The sequence below is a fragment of the Podarcis erhardii genome (genome assembly GCF_964252035.2).
Source record: "Podarcis erhardii genome assembly, chromosome: 2".
Lineage (NCBI taxonomy): Eukaryota > Metazoa > Chordata > Lepidosauria > Squamata > Lacertidae > Podarcis > Podarcis erhardii.
Window position 1 is genome coordinate 12,541,561 of NC_138498.1, and position 8,425 is coordinate 12,549,985.

Genomic DNA, 8,425 nt, shown 5'->3' on the forward strand with positions numbered 1-8,425 from the left:
AGCTTGTTTTCTCCTGCTCTGGACTTGAACCACTGCCTTCAAGTTACAAGAAAGGAGATTCCGACTAAACATCAGGAAGAACTTTCTGACAGTGAGAGCTGTTTGACAGTGAAAGGGTCTCCCTGAAGAGGTTGTGGACTCTCCTTCCTAGGGGGGGTTTTAAGCAGAGGTTGGATGGCCATCTGTCATGGATGCTTTAGCTGAGATTCCTGCATTGCAGGGGGTTGGACTCAATGACCCCTGGAGTTCCCTTCCAACTCTATGATTCCATGAACCCATGAGTAATCAAAACATTATACAATCCAACAAAGCAAAGAACCATTATAGATCCATGACGCATAATTAGATATTACTCGGGAACATAGAAAGGTTCAATCTAGGATCAGTCAAGAAAATGGGAATATTATTTTTGTGGAAACAAAGAAGGCCGATAGTAAGGTACTGTATAGTCATATGCAATTAGTACCATTGTAATCAAATTCAGTGGGAAAGCACCAGCCATAAGTTTGTTTTTTAAGATACATCAACAACATCCTCCATGTAGCAACAGAATTCATTGACTTAGTGGCGCCTTGTGAAACATGCATCAAATGAGTCATTTTTTTTGGAAACTGCAATATTCAGGGCCTTATTAAACCAGATGTTAAGGGGGGAAAGTTCAATGTTTTTATCCACCCATGGGCAATAGTCCATCTGGCCACCACCAAGAAATATATAATAAGAGTTTTGATTCTGCATTGTCCTCTTCAGACATCAGTAACTTTGCTTGCAGAAGGCTTCTGGTTCAATCTCCCTCCTCTTCAGGTAGGGTTGGGAAAATCCCGTCTGAAATCCCAGAGAACCAAGGTTCAAGTGCATGGCAGCTTCCTATGACAGCAAGCTTGTGTCAGACTGAAGCCCCTAACTGGATCTAGCCTGCATACGAGTTTTGAGTATTAAGCATTAATGTCTCCCTCTCATACATTATTTTTTTTATTGATAAAGACTTTGACATTTTACAACTTAAGAAATAGTCAAGACAGAATCATAGCAAAAAACAACAAATTATCATTCCCCATACAAAAAGGGGGGGGGGATGCAGCCGATCATTAAAATACAGTCCAAATTGATTCTTGGAGGGGTTTTTTATAATCTAATTTACTATCGTTAAACAGCAATGCCTAGCTGCACACAGTCATTAAATTATCCAATTGATTCAATAAATCTCACAACAAGAGAGGGAGAGAAAGGGAGATCCTGCCCTATTTACAAGCTTATATTGGGTTTTATATTTAGCGTTACTGTCATAGATTCCCTCAAAGATTCCTGGGAATTACAATGCGGTGAGATGTTGATAGTCCCATGTTACCAACCCCAGCTCCCCTTCGCAGGACTACAGTTCCCAATTCCTTGGGGAAAGAGAATTATTGTTAAACCTGTCTACACGCTGAGCATGGATGTGCCCTAAGCTGATGGGTGGGGAATCTATGGCGCTTTAGATGTTGGACTCCATTTCCGGTCGGCGCCAACCAGCATGGCCCGTGCTTAAGTAACAGGGGAGTCATCCCCAATATTTTTCAGGATGGACCCAGCCCCCCCCCCAATTCTGTGGCGATCCTCCAAACAACACACCAGGGCAAAGCATGTTCACACTGGTGCTTCCCTTTTAAGAAGGTAAGGCGGCCGGCAGTGGGGGTTGGGTGGGGGGCTGGGTTGTCCCAGCCAGATTGAGAGGGTGCGCACCTGTGGCATCATGCACGTGCGACACTCCCCACCCAATGTTGGGGGCAGCTCGGTACATCTGTTAGGGAAAGTGGCATGTAAGGAACCAAAGGGAAAGGAGGAATAGGAAGAATGGAGTAGACCCACAGAGACCAAAGGGATTCTGGGTTGGAAGCCAGGTGGCAAGTCTTGGTGAAGAAGAAGAAGAAGAGTTGTTTGGATTTGATATCCTGCTTTATCACTACCATAAGTAGTCTCAAAGCGGCTAACAATCTCCTTTCCCTTACTCCCCCACAACAAACACCCTGTGAGGTGAGTGGGGCTGAGAGACTTCAAAGAAGTGTGACTAGCCCAAGGTCACCTAGCAGCTGGGTGTGGAGGAGCGGGGAAGCAAACCCGGTTCACCAGATTACGAGTCCACCGCTCTTAACCACTACACCACACTGGCTTTTAAAAACATTTTATAAAATAGCCAACAGGAATCCGGTAAAAAGAAGTGTCCTTCTCCCCACCTTTCAGGACTTAGGGTCCTACCCGTTGGGCTCTGAAATAAGCGAATGTGCTGGGAATCAGAGGACTCTCCCTAAAAGGGAGGCTGATAGTTGGCTATTACTTCACTGGGTGTATTTACTTCAAAATGTGGCAAGCCATTCCTACTGTGTTTGGGGACCCTCCTGCTCATTCAACTGAATGAACTGTGGACAACCTGCCCAAAAGTCTCACTCTGCTAGGACTGATCCTAGCTGCTGTCTAGCAAATGCATTAAGTCCAAGAAGAAGGTTGGATATGAGGTCTCTCAGACAGATGTGCTCTCGGGAAGATCAGGAACAGATCCCCTACCTGTTCTCCACCTCTCTATATCTTCCCTTTGGCTTTAATCCTGGGCTGGGAGCATCTCCTGGGGAAGAATCCTGAGCTGTGGGGATCCACATTCCCTGTCCTTCTGATCACGTATAAAACCTGAGACAGAATAGCCTGCAACTCACATGACAGATACTGATTAGGTTCATTGTTCCCTCATAAACACTATGCAGATGACATCACAGATCGCCACGGCAGCATTGTGGAGTATCACCTGTGACCACTCAAGTGACCCTGAACCAGGCCGAGCCCTTGCTTTTACTAAGAATGGGCTCAGAAATAAGCCTAAGTATTCTCCAAAATATTAGGAAATGTCCATGGCTTATTTTTGAGCCTATCCGAACCCAAATTAGAATTCCATGAACTTCCCCCATCCTAAATACCAGACAGAGGTGATGAACTGTGTTGCCACTGTCCTCTTTCACCATCTCTGTGTTTCATCTTTACATTATTTTTTATTTCTTTCTCATTAGCTTCTAGTCTGTTGGTGGCACCAACTGTGACTCATAACCTTTCATTAACAAAGCAGGAACAGGCAAGTTCTGGTTTTTTGTGACTATCTATGCTTAAGACACCAGGTGAACATGAACTTACATGCCTTCTTGAAAAGGATTTCCTGGAACACATGCAAAACGATGCCCATTGTCAGAAGGTTAAAGAAAGTTGGCGCATAAATCTAAACTGCTGCGCTCAAAAGTGATGGGTGACTATTACCCTTTTCTGGTGTGAATCCAATTTCTCTTTATCATGATCGTGATCATTCTAAGTTATACAACCTCAGGTCAGGGAGATATTCGGAAGGAGGTACCCCAGAGAACACCCAGAGATGCCCCCAAAAAGCACAGAGCAAGGATGCTTCTTCAGCAGTCTGAGTTTTCTCTGGCATTGTTGCCATATGTACCTGGTCTGTGTCTGTACTGGTGTAATTCTGCCTCTTCGACTAGTGTGTCCCCTGTTGCTGCCATATTATGATGGTGGTGATGATAATAATAATAATAATTGTGCAGTGAAACCAAGTTACCTGAACAGCAACACTGGGAGAGGAATCTGATTTGGCAAAGGATTTTCCCCATTTTTGGGGGGCGGGGGGGGGGGACCAAACCCAACAAACTGGGCAAAATTAAACCCATTTCAGCAGGCTACTCTGGAGTGAGATGCAGATGGTGCTGGAGGAAAATGTGTCTGTGTCATCATGGCTATTAAGATAAATCAATAATGACCGCTCCCCGCCTAAAACGGGGCACGCCCTTTGCGTGGACGCGTGCAGCCCCTAGATCTGGAGCAGCTCCAACAGCATAGGCTTGGCTTTGCCTTCCCTCAGGTGGGATACCTGGAGGTCTCCGCCTACCTCAGTCAGTTGTCCAATCCCACCTGGGGGAAGCGTTGCTAAGGAGACCAGGCCAGGTAGGGGAGGGATTACCTGCCCACACAATAGAGGGAGGATCTTACCTGGGAATCCTCACTTGGCTCCAGAGCTTCTCCCACCCTACCCACCCTCAGTTAATGTCTTATTTTGCAGGTTAACTTTTCTTCACAGGTTTTGCAGGTTAACTTTTCTTCACAGGTATGCGGGCGTTGCTACGTTAAGGTCACTCTTAAAGGCCTGGAAAGGAATTTCCCTGCATTGGCAGGTTTCGCCTTTCCTGTAGCAAAACGTCACAACTTTGGCGGTATCAGGCCTTGGGCAGAATCCTTTAGTCCATCTTCCTCTTTGCGGTGGCAATACCAGGGTTCCCCGTTAAAGGGGTTTCTGAAGGGAGGCTTTGGCCGTACGCCGAAAGGTCGTCATTGCTCTCCCCTGCGGCGGCGGCGTAACGGGGGCGGCTATCTCTGCTTGAACATATGTTCTCCAGAGCCGGCCCATCCCCCCCCCACACACTGGATAACCCTGATGCTCCCTAGGTCCCCGGCTGGGGACTGGGGAGGGAGAACGCCCAATGCCTGAGCCAAGGTCTACCCACATTTGAAATTTAATAAAGTTGTGGCCAATTTAATCCCATAGCACGTTGTCTTGAGTCGTTATTCCACATGACGGGGGGACCGCGCGGGATCTGGGGACTCCGCCTGTCCACACATATGTGGCTGCAGGGGATGTGTGGGTGCCATTGAGGTGGGGGGACTGCCTTTTGCATGGAGCTTGTCAGTGTTCCTCAACTGTGAGCCCCCAGATGCTCTCGGACTACAACTCATCCCTGACCATTGGCTAATCTGACTGGCGATGATGGGAGTTGACAACATCTGATGATGGGAGTCAACAACATCTGAGAACCAAAGAACATTCATGGCTGATCTGCAAATTCAGGAAAACCACTTGGCAGGGTTCTTAGGGGACTGTACCACTCATACACAAGTGCTGGACTGTGTTTTGAATCCTCAATGCTTAAGGGCTCTTCCAGATTACCTTTTTATGTACCATACTCCCTGATTTCTTTGTATAAATCTTACCTAGTAATAGGACTATATCGTATCTTTTTTGACCATCTGTTCCGATTTGTTTAAAGGGTGGCTAAACAAGAACACACTCATTTTGATTTGCGTCTTCGTGTTAATCATTTGTTCGTCCCATACTTTTCAATCCATTTCCTTGTCACTTTCCTAACTTCAAAATGTCAGTTTGTTTTAAGAAGTGGTTTTGCTGCACTAAGGCAACAGAGCACTTTAATCAACTTTAATTGCACAAACTGAAATTTATGGTGTGCACCTGAATCACTTCTGCAAAATAGTGACAGTCTTGAAAATTCCTTACGCGAAGAAAATTAAGGGCAGCCTAAAAATCCCCTTGCATGTAGAAAATTAAGCATATCAGTGGGAAAGCCAGGCTTGACCCTTTCTCCCTAATATGCTATTATTCTTATTCTTATTAATTAATTAATTAATTAAATCTGTATACCACTTTATACCCACATGTTTCACAGCAGTTACATTTAGAACCTTCCAGTGGTTTTTCATGTGGAAGGCAGTCCAGTGGCACCTCAAAACAGAGATACCTCTCTAGTTGATTTTTGTTTTTCCTAAAGGAATTAAAAATAGCAAGTGTCCTCAAGCCAGTCTTCAAGCTCAATTGCACAAAAGGCCATCAGAGGTAACTCCTGCACCTTTATATCACACTAGCTTCATTGGGAGAAGAAGCAAGGCAAGTAAATGCCTCTTGCTCACTACCCTAGCCCAGCCTGTGTTGTGTGGCTATGAATCTCGGAGAGTGAGAGCTAAGTAGTAAAATCAGAAAGCAACCCTGCTGGTGTGGCATATTGGTCAGGGAAGTCTCTACTGACAGCTGTAAGGAGAGATTGCATCATGGTGTCTGTTCCTTTGGAGGCAGGCCATGGCCAAATCCTGGCCTCTCTGGAATTTGGCAGGGAGACCAGAACTCCTTTGCATTTTGACATAGATCCCAGCTGAAACCCTTTGGCGTTTTTTGTTAATAACAAATATACGCAAGCACAAACACAACTCTCTCACAAAGACACACACTGCAAATTCCTCCTACCACTTTAAAGGGTAAAGGTAAAGGGACCCCTGATTGTTAGGTCAGTTGCGGACAACTCTGGGGTTGTGGTGCTCATATCGCTTTATTGGCTGAGGGAGCCGGCGTACAGCTTCCGGGTCATGTGGCCAGCATGACTAAGCTGCTTCTGGCGAACCAGAGCAGTGCACGGAAACAGTGTTTACCTTCCCGCCGGAGCGGTACCTATTTATCTACTTGCACTTAGACGTGCTTTTGAACTGCTATGTTGGCAGGAGCAGGGACCGAGCAACGGGAGCTCACCCCGTCGCGGGGATTCGAACCACCGACCTTCTGATCGGTAAGTCCTAGGCTCTGTGGTTTAGATCACAGCACCACTTTAAAGGCACCTAAAAAGCAATTCATGTCAGAGATGTCCTTTATGATTTGAGCCATTGCCAGAGCTGAAAATACCTTCCACCTGGTGACAGATCCTGAAGTCTACAGCCTATTCTTCCTACCTGGGCTGGCCCAAGACACTTTCCTACCTGAGACTAAGGGCAAGAGGACACCCTCACCGTTCCATGCCAAACGGGCTAGCAGCTGAATCTTATTTCAAATTTCAAATACAGTACTCCCACTTGTCTTCCCTTCGCTTTGCCAGCCATGACATCAGGAGCCTTGGCAGGAGTGGCCTGAGCCGTGGGCATGCTCATATTGATCAATGATGTCACTCAACACATTAGTAAAGCTGTCTGTCATCGCTGCAACAACATCATAAATGTAGCCTTGTGACAGGCATCTTATTTCCTACCCACCCCTATAATGGTAGTGACAGCATGCTTAAAAAGTCAAAGGGTGGCATGTAGTTTATGTTCAATCTATGCCATGAAATGTGGCAACCCTACAGCAGGCACAGAGGACAGTTTTCAGTTCACATGGGCTACCAATTAAAGGCATTTCAAATCAGCACTCACTGATATGCATTCTGCTAGTGTTAGGGCATGTAAACCCAGGACAAATAAGCTGAAAATTCAGCAGGAGTAAGTCGTCCACTATTGGCTCATCGACAGAAAGCTGTTATTTAGAAAACAGATACACACACATGTCTGGTCAGAGTGACCTCTGCTGGGTTGCCCAAGGGAAAGTGACCTCCCATTATGAAGCACTTGTTGTGGTTTTCTTTTGGCTCCCTTCAAAGAAGGAAATTCCTAGTGGGAAGCAGGTCAGTACAACTTTTTCTACCTTTGACCACAGACACCCTGCCAGGGGAGCTCAGTGCTAGATCCCATTGGCTGAGAAGCAGGGAGGCAACATGTGAGACCAGAGCTCTCTATCTTCCCAGCCAGGACAGAATGAGATTCAGGTCAAGAGGAATTTGGGCCAGTTTGCTATCAATAGATAGGTGCCTCTGTGAGGCTATAGTACGGAGGGTGTCAGCAATTTTCTTCAGCATGGGGCCGCTCCACTGTCCCTCAGATCTTGTGGGGGGCTGGACTATATATTGGGGGGGGGAATGAACAAATTCCTATGCCCCACAAATAACCCAGAGATGCTTTTTAAATAAAAGGACACATTCTACTCATGTAAAAACATGCTGATTCCCGGACCGTCCACGGGCCAGATTTAGAAGGTGATTGGGCCAGATCCGGCCCCCAGGCCTTAGTTTGCCTACCCATGCTATAGTAGCTCAGGCCCCGCTAGTGCAGTGAGCCAGAGAGGAAGGGTTAGCTGAAGGCAGGAACTGGGTCTCTGAATGATGCAGGAAGACATTTTAAAGTATTGACCCCAGAGGGCAGGGCTGGATTTAGGTTTGATGAGGCCCTAAGCTACTGAAGTTAATGGGACCCTTTATATAGCAGGCAGGGCCCATTACTTACATCATAGAAGCCTACACAACATAAAACACTGTTGCTGTAAGTAGGTTTTATTTTATTTGTTTTTTATCTTATATTTTGGAAATGTACATCCAGGGTTTTTTTTTCCTTTAAGTTTTTTGGGGCCCCCAAGAGAGTAGGGCCCTAAGTTATAGTTTGTTTAGCCTATACATAAATCCGACACTGCCAGAGGGTGTTTTGCTTCAGGTAGTAGTACACTGTCTTGGGCACAGGCAGAGCAGAAGCCTTGCTTGCAAGATATTCCATGACAACCATTGACTACTCAGTGTGGTATAGTGGTTAGTGTGTCGAACCAGGACTTGGGAGATCAGAATTCAAATTTCCACTCAGCCACAAAGCTCACTGAGTGACTTTGGGCTATTCAATGTCTCTCAGCTGAGCCTATCTCACTGGGCTGTTGTGAGGATACAATGGAGGGGGTGGTAGAGAGATCCATGTCTGCATATGCTACCTTGAGCTCCTTCGATAGATATCATTGCAATAAATAAAGAAAATTGGTGATGGCTCCACTGCAGGGTTTCAT

The 8,425-nt window shown here is 46.0% G+C and overlaps 1 long non-coding RNA gene across 1 annotated transcript; it reads right to left on the bottom strand.

The window, feature by feature from the left end:
- Nucleotides 1-541: 541 nt before the first annotated feature.
- LOC309334491 lies at nucleotides 542-3,198 on the bottom strand. The gene is made up of 2 exons (XR_014153128.1): nucleotides 2,542-3,198; nucleotides 542-867 (listed from the first exon to the last, which is right to left on the bottom strand). It is a non-coding gene; the product is annotated as an uncharacterized lncRNA (long non-coding RNA).
- Between the last annotated feature and the right edge of the window lie 5,227 nt (nucleotides 3,199-8,425).